The 21,629-nt window shown below is 45.2% G+C and overlaps 1 protein-coding gene across 2 annotated transcripts in view; it reads left to right on the top strand.

Annotated features, from left to right (window-relative positions):
• Positions 1-21,629, top strand: part of KDM4A (lysine demethylase 4A) — a 2,334,711-nt gene that overhangs the window by 287,215 nt on the left and 2,025,867 nt on the right. The window lies entirely within an intron of this gene.

Raw genomic sequence — 21,629 nt, 5'->3', positions numbered from 1 at the left:
CCTGAATCTCAACATCCAACTGCAGGACAGATTCGTACCAGGAAAAGAGAATTCACTAGCAGACAGCTTAAGCAAAACTACCACGGATACACACGAATGGATGCTGCATCCAGACATCTTCAAAACCATTACAAAGAAATGGGGAATGCCAGAGATAGACCTGTTCGCCTCCCCACTCAACCACCAACTGAAGAAATTCTGCTCAAGAGTATACCACCCACAAGCCTGGAGGGTGGACTCCCTTTCAGCTGGAAGGCCCTGACAGTATATGCCTTTCCACCTCTCCCATTGATGTACAAAGTTCTACTGAAGATCAGAGAGGAACAGCCAAAGGTAATTCTGATAGCTCCAGACTGGCCAAGGCAGCATTGGTACCCACTACTGAGAAGCATGTCTCGGACGAACTCATGGCCTCTACCTCCATGTCCTTTACTTCTAACGCAGAACAACTACAAGACCCTGCATCCAAACTTAAAAACGCTGCAGCTAACTGCTTGGAAAATTGCATAAAACAAAACCAACCTGTTTTATCTCAGAGGGTTAAGGACATTATCCTGGAGGCTCGCAGACCCTCCACAAGGAAAACATATTCAGCCAAATGGAAGATTCCTCATTTGGAGTGCAGCAAAGGGAACAAATGTCACACTGGCAAACCTAGCACACATCCTAGAATACTTAGCAGAACTGTTCCACAATGGCTTGTTCTATTCATCCATTAAGATTCATGCATCCGCAATTTCAGCGGTGTACAACATGGATCCTCCTGTCTTCTCTCATCCTCTCCTCAGACAATTTTTGAGAGGGATCAAAAATGTAAAACCTCCAAGGAAACCACCTCTGCCTGCATGGGATCTCAATTTTGTGCTAGAAAAATTAACACTTCCTCCTTTTGAACCAGCAGCAACAGCAGACTTGCAGTTCTTATCTTGGAAAACTGCCTTCCTGCTAGCAATCACTTCAGCAAGAAGGGTATCCGAGTTACAGGCATTAATGGCAGTGCAGCCTTTCCTTATCTTTCACCAGGATAGAGTGTCTCTGAGAACCAATCCTACTTTTATGCCAAAGGTGGTATCCAGGGTATCCTTGAACCAAGCTATTCATTTACCTACATTCTTCCCTAACCCACAGAACAGGGGGGAAAAACTACTACACACCTTGGATGTACACAGACAACTGCGCTACTATCTGGACAGAACTAAGGACAGCAGAAAAACTGACCAGCTTCTGGTAGCATATGCAACAGGAGTGCAAGGAAAAGCAATTTCAAAACAGGCAATCTCAAAATGGATAGGAAATTGCATTCAATTCTGCTACTCATTTCATGGAAAGACAACTCCTGAAAATATCAGGCCTCACTCCACAAGAGCTACAGCCACCACTACAGCTTTCCTACGAGGAGTGGCTACCAAAGACATTTTAGAAGCTGCTACTTGGAGCTCCGTGCATACATTTGCCAAGCATTACAATCTTCCTTTATACTCCAGATCCCGAGCAGGTTTTGCAACTGCAGTTTTACAAGGGATCTTAACTACACCATCATTATTTTAGTGCCTCCTCCCCCAGTTTAGCTATGGTACTCTACCCATATGTTATGACTGCAGATGCATCCTTGAAGGACATAGTACAGTTTTGTACCTACCATAAATGTAGATAGGTATGCATCTGCAGTCAGGATTACCTACCCTCCTTCCCCTCTGTGGTATTCCTAGGGTACTTACCCCTCTCTTAGCTAGCTGGGGGAATCTATTATGGTGTATTTGTTTGTATGTATATATGTATATATACTTTTTGATTTCTACTGTTTGGAATTTTCTATTTTTATACAAATTTAGCCTTCCTAGAGGGCACCTGGCATCTGGGGCAAGAAACACTGAGGAAAATGGTGTCGGCTGATGCCTTTATACCCCAGGAGCTATGACGTCGGGTGAAGTGCAACATCAGCCGAGGCCAGACCCAGACTTTGGAATCCGGCCGACCGAAGGGCTGCCTGAGGCAGGACAACCCCATATGTTATGACTGCAGATGCATACCTATCGGACATCTACATTTATGGTAGGTACAAAACTGTACTTTTCTGTCATGCCTTTAGTCCGCGAGTTCTTCAGGAAAGGAAGAATAAATTGATTTTGAAGGGACTTCTGAAACCCTCCTTTGAGGAGGGTCTGGAGAGTGCTTCCAGCTCTAAGGCAAAATCTTCAAAAGCAAAAAAGCGATCTCCAGCTCCATCAGTCTCATCAGAACAACCGGAGAAAATAGCAAAGTCTGCTTCAATATCCTCGGCTCCATTGTCCTCGGGGCCGCAGGAAGTGTCAGTTGTTCTGGAACCTGCTTCAGCTCCAATCTTCTTGGAACCTGTTGGGAGCCGATCGCCTAGCGTTAGGCCAGTATCCCCTCCTCGCAGGTCCCCCTCAGGGAGGAGGTCTTGATCTCCTTCTCTATCCTCCAAATCTTCCAGGACCTTATCAGATGTGGACGTCGATAGAGTGGTGCAGAGACTTCTTCAGTCACCGGTACTGGCAAAATTGTTCTCTGCTCTGACCCCGTCGGCCCCGGAGCCGGTCCCTCAACCTGCTTCGATACTTCCTTCTCCGAGCACATCTCCGCTTTCGGAGCCGGAGTGCTCAGCTCCATGTGATGTCCCTAGGTCGGTTCAGACAGCCCCTCCTGGCTTATTGGTTCCGACGTCAGCTCCGACCCTGTCCGCGCCATCCCGAGGTTCCAGACTCTTCAGACTGTCTTGGCTTCGGAGGCTGGTCGTTCTTCAGACCCGGGAGGACCAGCCTTCTAGGCCATGCAGAGCGCGCTGGCCAGGTCATCAGCGGCATTATGCAGGTCTGTCATTCTGTCCCCCACTACACTGGTGCAGGTCTCTGTTCACCATCTATCTCTGGACAGCGGAGCCCCAAGGCCTCAGGGTACCCCCACGAGTGATGCCCATATTTCTGAGGGCCCCTCAGAGTTTTTGCCTGAGGAGCCACCCAAAAAGAAGACGTGCAAGAGGAAGCACATAGATTCCCAGGATGAGTTTCTCACATCAGACACAGACCTCGAGGAATCGGAGGGGTCCCCTAAGTCATCCTCTGAGGATGTTTCTTTCTCTGACATCCTAGAGATTTTGAAACAAAGAGGTGACTGGCCATCCAAAGCCCCCTCTGAAGAGGAGTCGGTCTTCCTGAAGGCTCCGATGTTCAGCCCTCCGCCTCCTGGGTATCTCCACCCTTCGACGAGCTTCTGGATTTGGTTTGTCGAAGGGTGTGGGAAACCCCCTGACTCTGTGGAACCAATCCCCAGGAGACCCAATAAATTTTTGTCTGCTCCTCCTGATAAGGAATTTCTGTCCAAGGGAGACCCTGTGGATGCCATGGTGGTGGCAGCTGCCACCCGGAAGGAATTGGCTGAGATTTCTTCCACCGTCCATCCCCCTAACCAGGAGTCTAGGACCATGGACCGGTATGGGAAGCGTACATTTTCTTCAGCTACCTTTACCTTACGGTCACTGAATTACTTATCACACTTTACACGGCTCCAGAGAGATCTCCTCAAAGAGCTTTGAGATGCTCTCATGGGTAACGTTTCTGAGGCGGTGGCCCAGACAGTCAACGCTTAGATGCCTACTCTTAATTCCATTGCAAACTCATCCATGAGGCTAATCTCCTATGCAGCCGAGGGAGCGAGTAGGGCAGCATGTACAGGAGTTGCTCTTAGGAGGCAGACCTGGATGCGCCTTTGTCATTTCGTGGAGGCCTTCAAATCTTCATTCACCGACACCCCTTTTGATGATTCCTCTTTGTTCGGAACCAAGGTGAAAGGCACTCACTAGGTGCGAGCAGGAGGGAAAAACTCTGTCTGCCGTAGGAGTCTGTTTTTCCCTTCCCTCTAGGCCTTATCCCAAGGCCCAGAGGGGTGGCAAAATGTGGTTCAAGAAATGAGTTTTTTTCCCAGTGCACAAGGTGAGCCCCCCTTCAGAGGCAGGGGAGGGGGGGTGTTATTCAAGGAGATGCCGCCCTAGGGGCAGAGGAGGCCCCCACAACTCTGGAGACCGCGATTCCTTTCGTGGTTCTCCCTACCGCCGCTCCTGATGGGAGGCCCGACTGTGCGTTTCAGGAGCCAGTCAGGGGTCGAATCTCATTATACCCGGAGGCCTGGCAAGACCTCACCCAGGACCAATGGGTTCTACGAATAATTTCCGGAGGATGTGTCATCCCCTTCTCATCAAATCCCCCTCCAATCAAGAAAAATCCGGATGTTCCACCCAGTCAAAGGGATTACGCAACTTCAGAAGTTTCAAAGCTGCTAGAAAAAGGAGCCATCCAACATGTCCCCTTATACCAGATCGGATTAGGGACTTTCTCCAGATTCTTTTTGGTGCCGAAAAGGACAGGGGACCTGAGACCCATATTGGATCTCAGTCAATTGAACACCCATGTGCAAAAGTCCAAGTTCCGAATGGTCACATTGCAGTCTTTTCTCCCATTGTTGGGAAAAGAAGTGTGGATCTGCTCCATCGACCTCAAGGATGCTTACTACCACATAAAGATGGACAGGGCATCCAGAAGTCAGCTACGCTTCCGGCTGGGAGCCAGTTATTTTCAGTTTTGAACCCTGCTTTTTGGTCTCACCACAGCCCCCAGGGTGTTTACCAAATGCATGGCAGTGGTGACTGCTCACTTGAGACGTCCGGGATTCCAAGTGTTTCCGTATCTGGACGACTGGCTCCTCACTGCCACCACCAGGCATCTACTACTTCAGACCAGGGACGTTACTATCAACCTATGTCAACAGTTTGGCATCACACTGAACTGGGAAAAATCTGCCTTATTGCCCTCACAGTGTGTCACTTTTATAAGCGCCGAATTAGACACCGTCCTCATGTGGGCATTTCTACTGCAGGAAAGAATCGGAGTCCTACAACAACAGGTTTATGCCTTGCTCCCTCTAAGAAGAGCGAAGGCAAGATGGGTCCTCCAACTGTTGTGGACAGTGGCTGCTACGATTATGTTAGTCCCTCTGGCAAGGTTACATATGAGGCTCCTTCAGTGGCTACTCTTTGCCCAGTGGTCTTTTAAACGTCTTCCACTTTCTCACCCTATTCTACTCACAGACAGGTGCAAACAGGGTCTCAGTTGGTGGCTTCGCACCGGCAACCTGAACGCGGGAAAGCCCTTCGTTCCAACACCCCCGGTTGCCACGGTGACCACAGATGCCTCCCAGATGGGGTGGGGGGGGCATTATCTAGGCAGGACAGTCCAAGGCATGTGGTGAGCACAAGATCCATCTGCATATCAGTGTCCTGGAGATGAGAGCTGTGCTACTAGCGTTGCAAGCACTTCAGAGTTTTCTTTCTCTCGGGACTATTGCAATCCACTCAGGCAATATGTCAATGGTGTGGTGTCTGAACAAGCAGGGACGAACAAAGTCTTATCTCTTTTGCAGAGAGGCCATGCGAGTGTGGCAGTGGGCAGTGTCTTCCCAACGTTTTCTGGTGGCAACGCACATTCCGGGGAAGTCCAATGTGATCGCAGACAGGCTAAGCAGAGCTATTCTGATGCCTTACGAGTGGTCCCTGAACTGTCAAGTTGCGGAGCAGATCTTCCGCAGGTGGGGTCAGCCTTGCTGCGACCTTTTTGCCAGCCCTCTCAATGCCAAATGCAGCAGGTACTTCACGTTGATCCCCCCTCAGGGGGAAGTCACCCAGGGACGTTCTAGTCCATGATTGGCCCTCCGGTCTACTATATGCCTTCCCTCTGGTCCCCGTGCTGTCAAAGGTTATTCAGAAAGCGCAGTCCTTGGGAAGCAAAATGATTCTGATTGCCCCACACTGGCCTCGTCAGATTTGATTCCCCTTTCTCCATCCCTATCTCATGGACGCTCCTTGGATTCTGGACCCACAACCAGACTTACTGACACACATGTCGGGGCAGCTCCATCCCTCTCTTCAGACCCTCCGGTTGACAGCCTGGCTACTCCACTTCTGTCATTAGTTAGGCTTCATCAATTTTCACCGGAGGTGGTTCATATTTTATCTTCCTCTCATAAGCCCTCAATCAGGAAGATTTATTACAGCAAATGGAAGAGGTTTTCAATCTGGGCGCATGCCAAAAAGATTGACCCTTACACAGCTCCAATTTAATCTGTATTGGAGTTCTTGTCTATGCTCTTTAACCAGGGTTCAGTGGCTGCAGCCATTAAAGTCCAATTGGCGGCAATTTCTACCTTTCATGTCGCAGACGAGCCTAGTCTGATGGCACATAGACTCTGTAAGGCTTTCCTGAAGGGCACTTTGTTACTTCGTCCTCCAGTATTGGAACATGTTATGCCTTGGGACTTAAACTTTGTTCTGCAGGCTCTTACTTCACCCCCCTTTGAGCCTGCAGCCACTTGCGATTTAAAATTCTTAACTTGGAAGACTGTCTTTTTGGTAGCCATCACGTCAGCCAGACGCGTTTCGGAGCTTCAAGCTTTATCAATCAAACCCCCTTATTTGTTTTTTCATAAGGACAGGGTTTCTCTCAGACCAAACCCCTCCTTTCTTCCTAAAGTAGCATCAATCAGTAACCTGGTTCTCAAACAAGGCAGAATTCAAATTTCATCAATTGGATGTGCACAGACAATTACATTTTTATTTGCACAGAACGAAAGACCTCAGAAAATCTGATCAGTTGTTTGTTTCATTTTCGGAAAACAGAAGTGGGTCTTCTGTTTCCAAAGTCACGTAGTCCAGGTGGATTTCCAGTTGTATTTCTTTCATTTATTCCTCAGGGGGAAAGGATTTACCATTCCGGGTGAAGGCTCACTCTACTCGGTCTGTATCTACATCTACAGCTTTTCAGGCGAGATTGTCTATGGGTGATATTTGTGCTGCGGCTACTTGGGCATCTCCTCACACCTTTGTTACTCATTACAAATTAGATGTTGTATCTAGGGACAGTTCTTCCTTTGGTTCCACAGTGCTCAGGAGTATTTTCCACTGAGCCTCCCAGGATTTAGGTGCTGGAGACGCCGCCCCACGGGTAAGAATGTAGGTGAGATTGGACTACATAACATCAAGAAGTTATGTACTCACCATAACGTTCGATGTATGTATTCCATCTCGCCTCACATTCTTACTTACCCCCTCTCCTTCCCCCTTCCTGGAGGATCTGGAGGTTACGTCTGGCTTCAGAGCTCCCTTCATTTTTGGTTTGTTCTTCCTTTCCGTTATGCATGGAGAATGAGTGCTGGTGCTCGCAGCAAACTAGATCTGGGGATAGAGGGCAGTGCAGCATGGGATACCATCTTAACCCAGCCAATAGAAAGACTTTAAGCTAAAAAAGTATGTCAGAGTCGGAGCCGACATTCGGCTCCGAACCCACGGGTAAGAATGTGAGGCGAGATGGACTACATACATCGAACGTTATGGTGAGTACATAACTTATTATTTTGATATATTGGCAAGCTAGATGGGCATTAATGCCCGTGCTTTAAATATTTGTATGTATATAATCTCATTTTTCCATTCACATATTGGCTTAGTTTTAATATACTTTCTGTAACTTTGTGAATATAATAATAATATATTGTATGACTTATTTTGCATAAGGATCTGCATTCACAATCCCACTCTTTCCTTATTTCTTGAATTAACCCCCTGCTCCATCATTAGCCCTTTCCACTTTGAATTATAGCTTACTGTTTGTGTTATGTACAAGAGCCTCAACTGTGCATCTCAAAAAAACCCTTCAAATCGGGTAATCCTAAGCCTCCTTGTTCTGTTGGAAGATCAGCTTATCCCACTTGATGGTTGCCTTCTTCCCCTCCCTGGTAAAACCCTTTAGCTTTGTATTAATTACTACCCATACTTGAATTCTTTTGATGGGAATGTACAGTTTTAGAACTCCAAAATTTTGATTCTCATTTGTTTTGGGGACCCTCACTAAGGCTCTTTTGCTCTCTTTTGATTCCTTTGAAGTTCTGAATTTTAAGAACAGTTTTAAAATTGGTGATGTCAGCTGAATGTGTTCCTGAGTTGCAAGCTTTGATGTATATTACGGTCTTCCATAAAGGCAGGGTTAATACTGCACTTAAAATAACCAGACAAATTTTGGTAAAAAGATTTTTGTCACATGAATCCTTAGAGGTAACTGTTATCATTATCACTGCTAATTTCAACAGTTGTGTAACTTACTGGATATTGCCACTAATCAGAGATGCAGTGGGAGATCTAAGAAAAATTTCCCTTTGGTGAAAATGTATGGTAAACTGTGCAGTATGAATAAAATGCTTTAAATGACCTATAAACTGTAGTAACATCAAAAGACTAAGCTCATCCTTGCTAAGAAAATTCTAACAAGGCTGGGTCTATATCAGTTCATTGAAATCTGCTTACATCGATCTGCTATTCATCAAAGCAATATCATCGAACTTCCCTTCATCGAATGTTCAGATTAGCGAACATTTTTCTTAGGTAAGGAAACTAATTGGCCAACATACAGAAATGTCCCCTTTTCTCCACTGTAATGCAATCTCAGAGTTTGTATATATAAGCAGTGAGTGTGTGGGGGCATAACCCCCCAGTTTGTTGGGTTTAATTTAATAAGTTTGTCGGTTGCTGTGCTGGCCAGCTAGTTTCCTTACCTGGGGAAAAATGTTAGCTGATTTGAATGTTCAACGAAGGGAAGTTTGATTATGTCTGTTCAATGTAAGTAGATTTCGATGAAATAATATAGACACAACAAGGCTAGTTCACTGTGTGAGGCTTCCTTTGAGCACTAAGCTTAGAGTTGAGATGTTGCATCTCACCTGATGGTCAGCACATGAAAGGAGTTAAGAGCATACAAATCTCCCCTCTCCTAACTCTCTGTTGGACAACAGCAAAATCCCTCACTTTTGTCTCTCCCACATGGCATTTAGTGCTAAAAAAAGGACGGCATAAGTAGGCCAATAGTGGATGGGGGGTCATAGTGATCATGGGGAGCAACACGGGCCAAAATACATGCAAAACAAATTTCATCTCTATACCCCGACATATGACCAGGGATAGCTGCTTTCATCACATTGTTGAATAAAGCCATTTGGGAAAGCTTTGGAGCACATGTTTTTGTCATATTGTTTGAAAGCGGTTTTAATTTTTTGTGCTGGATATTTGCAGAACTAAGCTATGGAAGACAAAATAATTCTCGCTTAGACTGCCTGCAGTAAGTTGTCTGTGTCTGTCACCCAGTGTAAGAAACAAAAATATTGATTGGGGATTCCTAATGGTAAACATTCTTGGTGGGGGGCAGTCTTGGTTTGGTGTTTACCAAAAGTTTATTACTGAAAAGACAGAAGATGGCCCTTTGCCATTGTATTCAAGTTAATCGCAGTTATAATTTCACTTTTCAGATAATGGAGTCTCTTGTTCTTTATTTATTTGTCTTTTTTTAACTGACTTAGTCCACTGTGCAAGTAGCCCATTTCCAGTGGAGACCCGTGGAGAAAAGCTACACACAGGGATACAAATGCAATAGTTAACAATGCAATGATATGAATTTGGAATGCAGTAAAATATATACATTCATGCTATGTATACCAAAAAGAGTACAACAATTCACGTATTCATGAAAATTCTAAAAATGTCAATAACTTAGGATAACCAGAGGTAGAAACCCATAGGTTAACAATAGATCTTTTTTAACAATAGATCTTTTTTAAAAAGAGGGAGAAAAATATATAAATAATTTAAAAATAGAGTTGGAAGAGGGAGAGGAAGTATTTAAAATATAGGGGAGGAAGTAGTAAAATAAGAAAGAGGGGTAGAGGTGGAGGGGAGGTAAATAAAGTTTAGGAGAATTCAAGAGCGTAAAGAGGAGGGTGGGAGGTGTTGTAGCATAGCTACAGAAAATATGAGAATTTGGTAGAGAAATAGGTTAGCAGTACAGCTGAGAAACCACAGTATTGGAAATAGTTAGAGTTATTAGATCAGGAGAGGAAAAACATTGAATCTCGTCTCTGATTGATTTCTTCAAATCAGTCTCCAGAGCTGTGGACGAGGGTAAGGCAGTCCATACAGCCTATCTGGACCTTGCCAAGGCCTATGACACCACCCCCCACTCTGGAATCATAGATAAACTTACTAAGCGGGGCATAAATCCGTATGTCACTCGATGGGTTGCCAACTGACTTACTGACAGAACCCAGACTGTAAAAGTAGCTGACTCCAAATCCAACTCCAGACAAGTGACACAAGTGGAGTACCTCAGGGTTCAGTCCTGGGACCGCTCTTGTTGGGCATCTACTTCTCTGAAGTACAGGCCAATACTAAGGGACTCTGGTTAACAAAGTTTGCAGATGACTGCAAACTGGGAGCCATTATTGAATCCCCACAAGTGATGTGGATATTCTATAAAAGGGCCTTACAGAAACAGATGCTTGGTGCCAGAGCCATGGGCTCAAGCTTAATGCCAAGAAATGTATAGTTATCCCCTTTGGGAAAAAACATGTACCCATGAATTACCACATAGGTGGCAGTACACTAAACACCAAAAGTGTGATGAGAGACTTGGTGACACAGGTGGACAGTGGTCTCCCCTTCGATAACCACATCGCCACAACAGTCAGGAAATCCTTCTATGTGGCACACCTCATCACTAAGGGCTTTTCTTCCAGAAAAAAGGAAGTCCTTGTCCCACTGTACTCATCCCTCATTAGACCCATTGTAGAGTACAACTCCCTGTTTGGTATGTACCTCACAAGACATGTGCAACAGTTGGAAAGGCCGCAGAAATACCTCACTAAAAGAATCACAGGCCTAAAGCAGATGTCCTATGCTGACTGTCTAAAAAAAACTCCAGCTGTATTCTGTGGCATATCGTCTACTCAGAGGCGATCTCTGCTTAACATACAAGGCCATGTCAAACCCTGAGCTGGTGGACATGCTCCACTTAAAAAAAATCCCAATCCCTCAGAGCCACATGCTCCAGGGATCTAAACCTTGTCATCACAATGAACAAAACATGCTGGAGGGATAGGTTCCTGACCCAGAGACTCCGCATACTCTGGAGTAGACTGCCCATACATGTCAAGCAGAGCACCTCCTTGGTCCTCTTCAGAAGGAACCTGGACAATTGGATGGGAGATAGGAAATTCATCCCGGGGATAACGTCAGTCACCCTGCTAGACAGGGGTCCAGGGAAGTAAATAATGTGGGAAGAAATATCCAAGGAATTGTTATGGCTAGGCTTGTATAGGCCCTTGAGCTGATAGCTTAGTACCAACCTGTGAACCTATGGATATGGAGTAGAAGTATAAATAGTTAAAAGTTAGGTAGGGTGGTGACGGGTGCAGGAGAGATAGTTAGCAAGTAAAGTCTTCAGTTCTCTTTTGAAATGAAAAAAAGTTTGGATAGAACATATATTGGTAGGGAGACTATTCCAAAATTGAGAAGTAGAGCATTTATAGAGTAGTCTGCCTATTGTTTTGTTAGGTCTGTAGGTGTCAAGTAGCTGTTGTCAGTGCTACGAAGAGATTGTGAAGGTCTGTGAAGAGTTATGAGGGTGGACAGGAAGGGGCAGGCTGCAGGTCTGCAAAACAGAGAATGAGTCATATGTAGTTGAGAAAGTTGTAAAAGTTGAGGAAGTTCAAGCCACTGAAGTTGTTTTAGGGCAAAGCAGTGATGGGATCTGTAAGGAAGGTTACAGGCAAATCTAGCTATCTGGCTGTCAGTTTGTTCAAGTTTAGTTAAAGTTTAGTTAAAAGATTTGTTTGAAAGTGGGTAAATGTAGGGGAAGCATAGAGCAGACAAGGGAGAAGGTAGGCTTCAGCTATTGAGTCCTTGAGGTAATGGCTAGCAATTTTTTGTTTGTATACAAAAGGCTGTGTTTTTGATGGGATTGTTGGATGTGAAGGTCAAATTTAAGTTGTTCGTCAATTGTGATTCCTAGAAGTTTGGTATGGGAATCGGCATGTATGACAGAGTTGTCTAGAGAAAAGTGTGAGGATACTTTTAAGGTTGGATAATGATTTTGGAAGGAAAAGAAGAAGCTTAGTTTTCTGTGTGTTAAGAGTGAGTTGGTTATTGGTTAGCCAATGTTAGTAGTGTTGAAAGAGATCTGAGTAAGGTTGTGAAGCTCGGTAGGGCTGTCAGAGAGGGTAATGGGAGTAGAATCATCATCTTACTGGATCAGAGATGAGGTGCAGCAGGCAGAGCATAGATTGTTAAAAAATATTAAAGAGAAGGGGGCAAGAATGGATCCTTGGGGTACTCCTGTTTGGATGGGCAAGAAAGGTGAGCAGGTGGTCTGCCATCTAACAGATTGCCATCTGCTAGTAAGATAGCTAGAGAACCAGAAAGTAGTGGACGCAGAGAGGTTGAGTTCAGTTAGTTTAGAAATAAGCTTAGGGTGGGAGACAGCGTCATATGCCTTGGAGAGGTCAAGGAAAATGCATGACACTAGTTTATCTCTTGCCTCTGCAATAGTCTGGGTGAACGATAGGGCTGTGGATGTGCTGTGGTGGGGCCTAAATCCATGTTGAGAGGGAGAGAGCAGGTTTTCCTGAAGTAGGTAGTTATGAAGTTGTCTGTGAATACATTTCTCTAGGATTTTAGAGAGAGGGGAAAGGATGGCTATAGGTCGGTGATTGGAATGATCAGTGGAGTTGCCTTCTTTATAACGTGAAATAGTATAAAAGAATTGGGGCCTAAATCCATGTTGAGAGTGAGAGAGCAGGTTTTCCTGAAGTAGGTAGTTATGAAGTTGTCTGTGAATACATTTCTCTAGGATTTTAGAGAGAAGGGAAAGGATGGCTATAGGTCGGTGATTGGAATGATCAGTGGAGTTGCCTTCTTTATAACGTGAAATAGTATAAAAGAATTTCCAAATGTCTGGGACTTGAGGCTTCCTTGATAGAACAGTTGATAAGGATAGAAATAGGATAGGCTAAGGAATTAGCAGCAAGTTTGACAATTTGTTAAAGGAAGGAGAGCAAGGTTTAAGTTTCTGTGGAAGAGATTTTATATAAACAGTGGAAACAAGTTGAAGGGAGAATGCTGAGTGGGAGGTTGTGAATGGTTGGTGTTGGCAGGGATTAGTTTGCAGACAGTCAGTGAAGTAATTATTTAATAGGGTGGCTGTTTCAAGAAGTGTTTTTTTTTTGGGGGGGGGTAGAGGTTGGGAGTAGAAGGATGTTCTTCATCTCACATTGCTGCAGTCCTTACACTTAGGGTAGTCCGCTGTCCTCGGTCGGCCCGAATATCAAAGTATAAGGCTGACGTCGGTCAAGGCGCATTTGACTGACATCAGGACGTCAGGGTACAAATGCGCATGACCGACGTCATATCCCCAGTCTTTTTTGCCGCATGGTCCGATGCAGAAGCAGTATTGCAAGTGCCGGTTGGCGTTCTGAAATTTTTCGTTTTCGGAGTTTCAGACCGAGTCAAAGTTGGCTAAGTACCCCGTTGGGGAATATTTTAGTTTTTTCTTGCCTCAGTGGTTTCCGGATGTCAGAAAAAGTGAATAATTGTATTTCTTGTGGGAAACAGATACCGCATAGAGACTATCATACTTTGTGTATTCCTTGTTTAGGGCCTGAGCACGACGTTGTTGGGTGTCGCTCTTGTGCTAGATTTAATAAGCGCACTATAAAGAGGAGATTAGATTGTGCCAGGTTAGTCTTTGGGAAGCGGTGCAATTATAAAATGCCGTCGGATGCTCCGACGCCCGCTTCTTCGAAGAAGCGCAAGGACAAAGCAGTGAAGCCTAGGCTAGAAGAACCGTCCGTACCGGACGCCGGTTCTTTAGAGGTGTCGGTGGAGCCGGTGGTTCCACCGGAGGTTCCACCGGAGGTTTCTTTGGGATCCCAGGGAGAGACCTTGTTATTGCAGGATGTGGCCTCTCAGGAGGCAGGTCAGGGTGATGGGGCTTCTCAGGTTACTATACTCCCCTCCCTGCCTAGGGTGGTTAGGCCCTCTCCTTCTGTTCCCAAGCTTCTCCTAGAGGCAGGCCAGGTTTAGCTTCAGCTGGTGTCACCCCTAGTTCTTCTGGAACTGTGCCCAAGAAGCATATGCTTAAAATGGCAGAAGATTTGATTACTCTAATTAGGGGTTCTTTGCCCCCTCCTGATAAGAGACCTAGGGTGGAGCCTGAGCTAGGGAGTTTTGAGCAGGCTTCTGATGTTTCAGAGTCTTCGGCTGAAGACTTGCAGGAGTACTCTCCTTATTCTGATTCTGATGTGGATGATTCTACTCCTTCTGCTTCTCCTCCTGAGGATTTTTCTTTTTCAGAAACTCTTCATTCCATGAGGGAGCATTTTAAGTGGGAAGGTCAGGACTTCTCTGATTCCAGGAAAAGGCTTAGGGAATTTTTGTTTTTACCCCAGCATAGGCCTTTGGCTATACCTCCTGTTTTGGATGTAGTGGAAGATGTTTTTACAGAGGCTTCTCTTAATCCTTATTATTTGCCTCCTGCTCCTGTTAAACTGGATAGGTATTACAGGGTGCCTGAAGTTCATAAGTATCTTTTTAAGAGTCCTAGGGCAGACCCAGAAACTGTTAGCCAGGGGCCTAAAGGTGTTAAGGCTTCTGTGGTCAAGAATCCGGTTCCTGCAGATAAAGAAGCCAGGGCCTTGGATAGATGGGGAAAGAAAGTTTATACATGTTCTTCATTCCACATTGCTGCAGTCCTAACTATTGGGTAGTCCGCTGTCCAGTCGGCCCGAATACCAAAGTATATGGCTGACGTCGGTCACGGCGCATTAGACTGACGTCAGTACGTCAGGGTACTAATGCGCATGACCGACGTCATATCCTCAGTCTTTTTTGCCGCATGGTCCGTTGCAGAAGCAATTTTGCGAGTGCAGGTTGGCGTTCTGAAAGTTTCTGAAGTCAGAGTTTCAGACCAAATCAAAGTTGGCTAAGTACCCCGTTGGGGAATATTTTGGTTTTTTCTTGCCTCAGTATTTAACCGGATGTCAGAAAAAGTGAATAACTGTATTTCTTGTGGGAAACAGATACCTCATAGGGATTACCATACTTTGTGTATACCTTGTTTAGGGCCTGAGCACGACGTTGTTGGATGCCGCTCTTGTGCTAGATTTAACAAACGCACTATTAAGAGAAGGTTAGACTGTGCTAGGTTGGTTTTTGGGAAGCGTTGTAATTATAAAATGCCGTCGGATGCTCCGACGCCCGCTTCGGCCAAAAAGCGCAAGGACAAAACTGCAAAGCCTAGAGTGGAAGAACCGACAGTCCCAGACGTCGGTCCTTTAGAAGGCTCAGTGGAGCCGGAGGTTTTGCCAGGAATTTCTTTGGAGTCTCAGGGAGAGACTATACTGTTACAGGATGTATCCTCTCAGGAAGTAGGCCAGGCTGAGGGGGCTTCTCAGGTGGCTGTTCTTCCCTCTCTTCCTAAGGTGGTTAGAGCCTCCCCTTCTGTTTCCAAGGCTTCTTTGAGAGGCAGGCCAAGTTTAGCTTCAGGGGGGATTTCTCCTAGTGCTTCAGGGTCTTTACCTAAGAAACATATGCTTAAAATGGCAGAGGATTTGATTACTATGATTAGAGGTTCTATGCCCCCTCCTGATAAGAGGCCTAGGGTGGAACCTGTGTTTGAGAGTTTTGAGCAATGTTCGAGGCTTCTGAGTCTTCGGCTGAAGACTTGCAGGAGTATCCTCCTTATTCTGATTCTGATGTGGATGATTCTACTCCTTCAGCTTCTCCTCCTGAGGATTTTTCATTTTCAGAGACTCTGCATTCCATGAGGGAGCATTTTAAATGGGAAGGTCAAGATTTCTCTGATTCCAGAAAGAGGCTTAGGGAATTCTTGTTTTACCCCAGCATAGGCCTTTAGCTATACCTCCTGTTCTGAATGTGGTGGAAGATGTTTTTGCAGAGGCTTCCTTGAATCCTGATTCTCTGCCTCCTGCCCCAGTTAAACCGGATAGGTACTACAGGGTGCCTGAAGCTCATAAGTATCTTTTTAAGAGTCCTAGGGCAGACCCGGAAACTGTCTCTCAGGGGCCTAAAGGTGTGAAGGCCTCTGTTGTTAAAAATCCTGTTCCTCCTGATAAAGAGGCAAGGGCTTTGGATAGATGGGGAAAGAAAGTGTATACTTCTTCCACTTTAGCCATGAGGCGTTGAATTGTCAGTTTCACATGTTAAAATATCAGAATTATCTCCTTTCACAGTTGAAATCTAAGGTGGATGCTCTGGCGGAAGGTATTGAGTGTAAAGAGTTGCAGGATTTAGTTCATGTGTCTGAACAGGTGGGTAAACATTCCTTGCAGTGTGGTTTTGATGCTGTGCAGGCCTCCTCGAGGGTGGCTGCCACTGGTTCTGTTCTTCGTAGGCACGCCTGGTTGAGAGATCAGAATTTAGCTGAGCATGTTAAAACAAGGATTTTGGATGCTCCTTTACAGTCTGATGTGTTGTTTGGTTCGCCTGTGGAAGCAGTTTTAAAGAAAATGGAGGACAAGGCTAAGTCTATGCAGACTGTTAAGGATTTTTTGCAGGTGCAGCCTCCGAAGTTTAGTAGAAATTGGCCTACTAAGGGATGGACTTATCCTGCTTATGATTCCCAGTCTAGGAGGTCTAGACGTGGTAGGGGCAGAGCTCAAGGTTCTTTTAGGCCTAGGACAGGGAGTTCCCCTGCTCAGACTTCTGGTGAGGGCAGGGGTCAGTCCTTTCGTAAGCAGACCCAATGACCTGCCTTTTCAGCTGCCAGTACTTTCTCGCCTGGCAGCACCCTTGGGAGGAAGGCTGTCTCTTTTCAAAGAAAATTGGGATTTAATTACCCAAGACAGATGGGTTCTGGATATCATTCACCACGGTTACAGGTTTTATTTCCATACCTTGCCTCCTTTCAAAGGCATGCCAGACATTCCTCCTCTGCAAAGGACAGAGGCTCACAAGCAAATTTCTCTGTTGCTCGGAATAGGGGCCATTCAGCTAGTTCCTGTGCCAGAAAGGGGCCTAGGATTTTATTCTCGCCTGTTCCTAGTACCAAAGAAGGGGAACACGTGGAGACCAATTTTGGATTTATCTATCCTCAACACTTATCTGGACATTCCCAAGTTCAAAATGTTGACGTTACAACAGCTTTTACCTCTGCTGGGCAAAGATCACTGGATGGTAACTTTAGATCTCAAGGAAGCTTACCTTCATGTGCCAATAAGACTAAGTTGCAGGAAGTATCTGCGTTTTCGAGCTGGAAATTCTCATTATCAGTTCTCTGCGTTGCCCTTTGGCTTATCTACTGCCCAGAGTATTCACAAAGGTTCTGGCTCCAGTGATAGCTTACTTCAGGCTAAAAGGAATTCAAATCTATCCTTACTTGGACGACTGCCTGATTCTGGCTCAAGAAAAGGAAGACCTTCTACAGCATTTGGAATATGTCATAGCAGTGCTAAGATGCCTGGGGTATTCTGTGAACGAAATAAAGTCCAGTCTAGTACCCTCTCAAGACATGTGCTTTCTGGGTGTGAGACTGAATACAGCAGCCCAGATGGCCTTTTAACCCCGGACAAACAAAAGAATCTTTCCAGTTACTTCCATCAGCTATCTCTTCAGTCCGGGCTGACTGCAAGGACAGTCCTTCAAGCCTTAGGGTTCATGGCATCTTGTATTCTGGTGCTTCCCAATGCCAAACTGCATATGAGGAAGCTACAATGGTATCTCAAAAATCTGTGGACACAGCACTGCCAGGATTTGGACACTGTCATTCAAATAATACCTTGCATTCAAAAGGAATTTTTGTGGTGGGCTCAGGAATGTCACCTAAACAAGGGACTCTCTGTGACCCGGCCAGAGGCGAGTCAGATTCTAACGACAGATGCCTCAGACATTGCTTGTGGAGCTCATCTAAATGGAAAGTGGATACAAGACAAGTGGCCTGCCAGACTACAGCATCTACATATCAACATGAAAGAGATGTTAGCAGTCCAGTTTGCATTAATGGCTTTCAAGGAGTTACTTCTTCCAGGGCAGGTGTTGATTCTAACAGACAACACAACTGTCATGTGGTACATCAACAAGCAAGGGGGAACACATTCTTACCCATTGTGCAGGCAAGCAATGATTTTATGGGAGACTGCGCTCAGCTTGCATCTAACTCTTCAGGCAAGGTTTCTGCCGGGAGCACAGAACTCCCTAGCAGATGTGTTAAGCAGACAAATCATGGATCCCCACGAGTGGAAACTGGATCTTCATGTATTTCAAAAATTGACAGTGTCATGGGGAACTCCAGACATAGATCTGTTCGCTTCTCCGCTAAACCACCAGCTGCCAAAGTTTTGCACGAAGGGATTTCATCACACAGCTTGGAAAATGGATGCTCTTTCTTTCAGTTGGAAAAATCTTCATGTGTATGCTTTTCCACCTCTGCCTCTTCTCCCAAAGGTGCTTCTAAAGGTCAGACAAGACAAGGATGATTTTAATAGCTCCAGATTGGCCTCGGCAGCACTGGAACCCATTACTGAGGAGTCTGGTAAGGAAGCCTCCATGGCCTTTACCCTTGATTCCACACCTGTTGTCTCAGAGGGACGGTCGTCTGTTCAATGTCAAGCTTCACTCTCTTCATCTAACAGCCTGGCATATTCTGTTTTGAAAGACAGCAGGTCTCAGCTTCCTCAACAAGTTTTAAATGTGATTATGGAAGCCAGAAGACCTAGTACAAGGAAAGTGTACATGAAAAATGGAAGAGATTTTTATTTTGGACTGCAGCAAAGAATTTGGAGATTTCTGAGCCTAATTTGAGTGTGGCTCTTCAATATCTTACTGAGTTATTGGACAAAGGTTTGTCTTTCTCTTCCATTAAGATTCATGCTGCAGCAATTTCAGCTCACTATGATTGTGACCCACCATTGTTTTCACATCCTTTGTTCAAGCAATTTCTTAGAGGGGCAAAGAATATAAGACCCCCACGTAAAGCTCCTACTCCTGCTTGGGACCTCAATTTTGTGTTGGAGAAACTTACTCTACAACCTTTTGAGCCTCTTGCTACTGCTGAACTGAAATACTTGTCATGGAAGACTGCTTTTTTGTTGGCCATTACTTCTGCTAGAAGGGTTTCTGAGTTGCAGGCCCTTATGGCGGTTGAGCCTTTTTTGATTTTTCATAAGGATAGGGTATCATTACGTACTAATCCTTCCTTTATGCCTAAGGTGGTTTCTAGTGTGGCTTTAAACCAAACTATTCATTTGCCTACTTTTTATGCAGATCCCCAAAATAAAGGGGAAAAGATTTTGCACACTTTAGATGTACACAGGCAATTGCGTTATTATTTAAGCAGGACTAAGTATTTTAGGCAATCTCAGCAGTTGTTTGTTTCTTTTGCTTTGAGTTCGCAGGGCAAGCCTGTGTCAAAACAAACTATTTCTAGGTGGATTGGGTTTTGCATTGCATTTTGTTATTCCCATCATGGCAAGGAGATTCCAGCTGGGATTAGGCCTCATTCCACTAGGGCTACTGCCACTTCAACAGCATTTCTGAGGGGGGTGGCAACTAAGGATATTTTGGAGGCAGCTACTTGGAGTTCAGTGCATACTTTCTCTAAGCATTACCACCTTCCTCTCTACTCTAAGTCTAGGGCTGGTTTTGCCACAGCTATTTTGCAAGGCATGTTATCAGCTCCTGCTTCCTTATGATTTGCCAGCCTCCCTTACCTCTGCTTTGGGATTCTACCCAATAGTTAGGACTGCAGCAATGTGGAATGAAGAACATAGTACAGTTTTGTACCTACCATAAATGTAGATGTTCGAGGATCCACATTGCTGCAGTCCAATTTACCCTCCCTCCTTCCCTCTGTGTTTAGGGGTGGTTGTGTAGGTGAGATTATATTCTGGTACCTTTGTATATTTTGTATATATTTTTGGTGCAGGTATGTTTGGTGTTTTTGGTTTTGGCCTTGTCTTTTTAGGGTCTTCTGACATCTGGGGCAAGAAAAGACTGAGGATATGACGTCGGTCATGCGCATTAGTACCCTGACGTACTGACGTCAGTCTAATGCGCCGTGACCGACGTCAGCCATATACTTTGGTATTCGGGCCGACTGGACAGCGGACTACCCAATAGTTAGGACTGCAGCAATGTGGATCCTCGAACATCTACATTTATGGTAGGTACAAAACTGTACTTTCTTCCACTCTAGCTATGAGGGCTTTGAATTGCCAGTTTCACATGTTAAAATACCAAAACTATCTCCTTTCACAGTTGAAGTCTAAGGTTGATGCTCTGGCGGAAGGTATTGATTGTAAAGAGTTACAAGATTTAGTACATGTTTCTGAACAGGTGGGTAAGCATTCTTTGCAATGTGGTTTTGATGCTGTACAGGCCTCGTCTAGGGTGGCTGCCACTGGGTCAGTTCTTCGCAGGCACGCCTGGCTGAGGGATCAAAATTTATCTGACCATGTTAAAACAAGGATTTTAGATGCTCCTTTACAATCTGATGTGTTGTTTGGTTCTCCTGTTGAGGCAGTTTTAAAGAAAATGGAAGACAAGGCTAAGTCTATGCAGACTGTTAAAGATTTTTTGCAGGTTCAGCCTCCAAAGTTTAGTAGAAATTGGCCTGCTAAAGGGTGGACGTATCCTTCTTATGATTCCCAGTCTAGGGGTAGATCTAGACGTGGTAGGGGCAGAGCTCAGGGCTCTTTCAGGCCTAGAACAGGGAGTTCTCCTGCACAGTCTTCGGGTGAGGGCAGGGGTCAGTCCTTTCGTAAACAGACCCAATGACCTACCTTTTCTGCTGCCAGAGCCTGCTCGTCTGGCAGCACCTTTGGGAGGACGGTTGGCACTTTTCAAAGAAAATTGGAGTTTAATTACCCAAGACAGATGGGTATTGGATATCATACACCAAGGTTACAGGTTTTATTTCCATACCTTGCCTCCTTTCAGAGGCATGCCAGACGTTCCTCCTCAACAAAGAATAGAGGCTCACAAGCAAATTTCTCTGTTACTTCAACTAGGGGCCATACAGCCGGTCCCTATGCCAGAAGTGGGCCTAGGATTTTATTCTCGCCTGTTCCTAGTACGAAAGAAGGGGAACACGTGGAGACCAATTTTGGATTTATCTATCCTCAACACTTATCTGGACATTCCCAAGTTCAAAATGTTGACGTTACAACAGCTTTTACCTCTACTGGGCAAAGATCATTGGATGGTAACTTTGGATCTCAAGGAGGCTTACCTTCATGTTCCTATCAGACTAGGTTGCAGGAAGTATCTGCGTTTCGAGCTGGGACTTCTCACTATCAGTTCTCTGCATTGCCCTTTGGCTTATCTACTGCGCCCAGAGTGTTCACGAAAGTTCTGGCTCCAGTGATAGCTTTCTTCAGGCTAAAAGGAATACAGATCTATCCTTATTTGGACGATTGCCTGATTCTGGCTCAAGGAAGGAAGAGCTTCTTCATCATTTGGAATATGTGATAGCAGTGCTAAGATGCCTGGGGTATTCTGTGAACGAAATAAAGTCCAGTCTAGTACCCTCTCAGGACATGTGCTTTCTGGGTGTAAGACTGAATACAGCATCCCAGATGGCCTTTTTAACCCCGGACAAACAAAAGAGTCTTTCCCTTTACTTCCATCAACTATCTCATCAGTCCGGGCTGACTGCAAGGACAGTCCTTCAAGCCTTAGGGTTCATGGCATCTTGTATTCTGGTGCTTCCCAATGCCAAACTGCATATGAG

Source organism: Protopterus annectens, chromosome 10.part0 (assembly GCF_019279795.1).
Source record: "Protopterus annectens isolate FY-2018-M chromosome 10.part0, PAN1.0, whole genome shotgun sequence".
Taxonomy (NCBI): domain Eukaryota; kingdom Metazoa; phylum Chordata; order Ceratodontiformes; family Protopteridae; genus Protopterus; species Protopterus annectens.
This window is presented reverse-complemented; position numbering and strand designations above follow the sequence as displayed.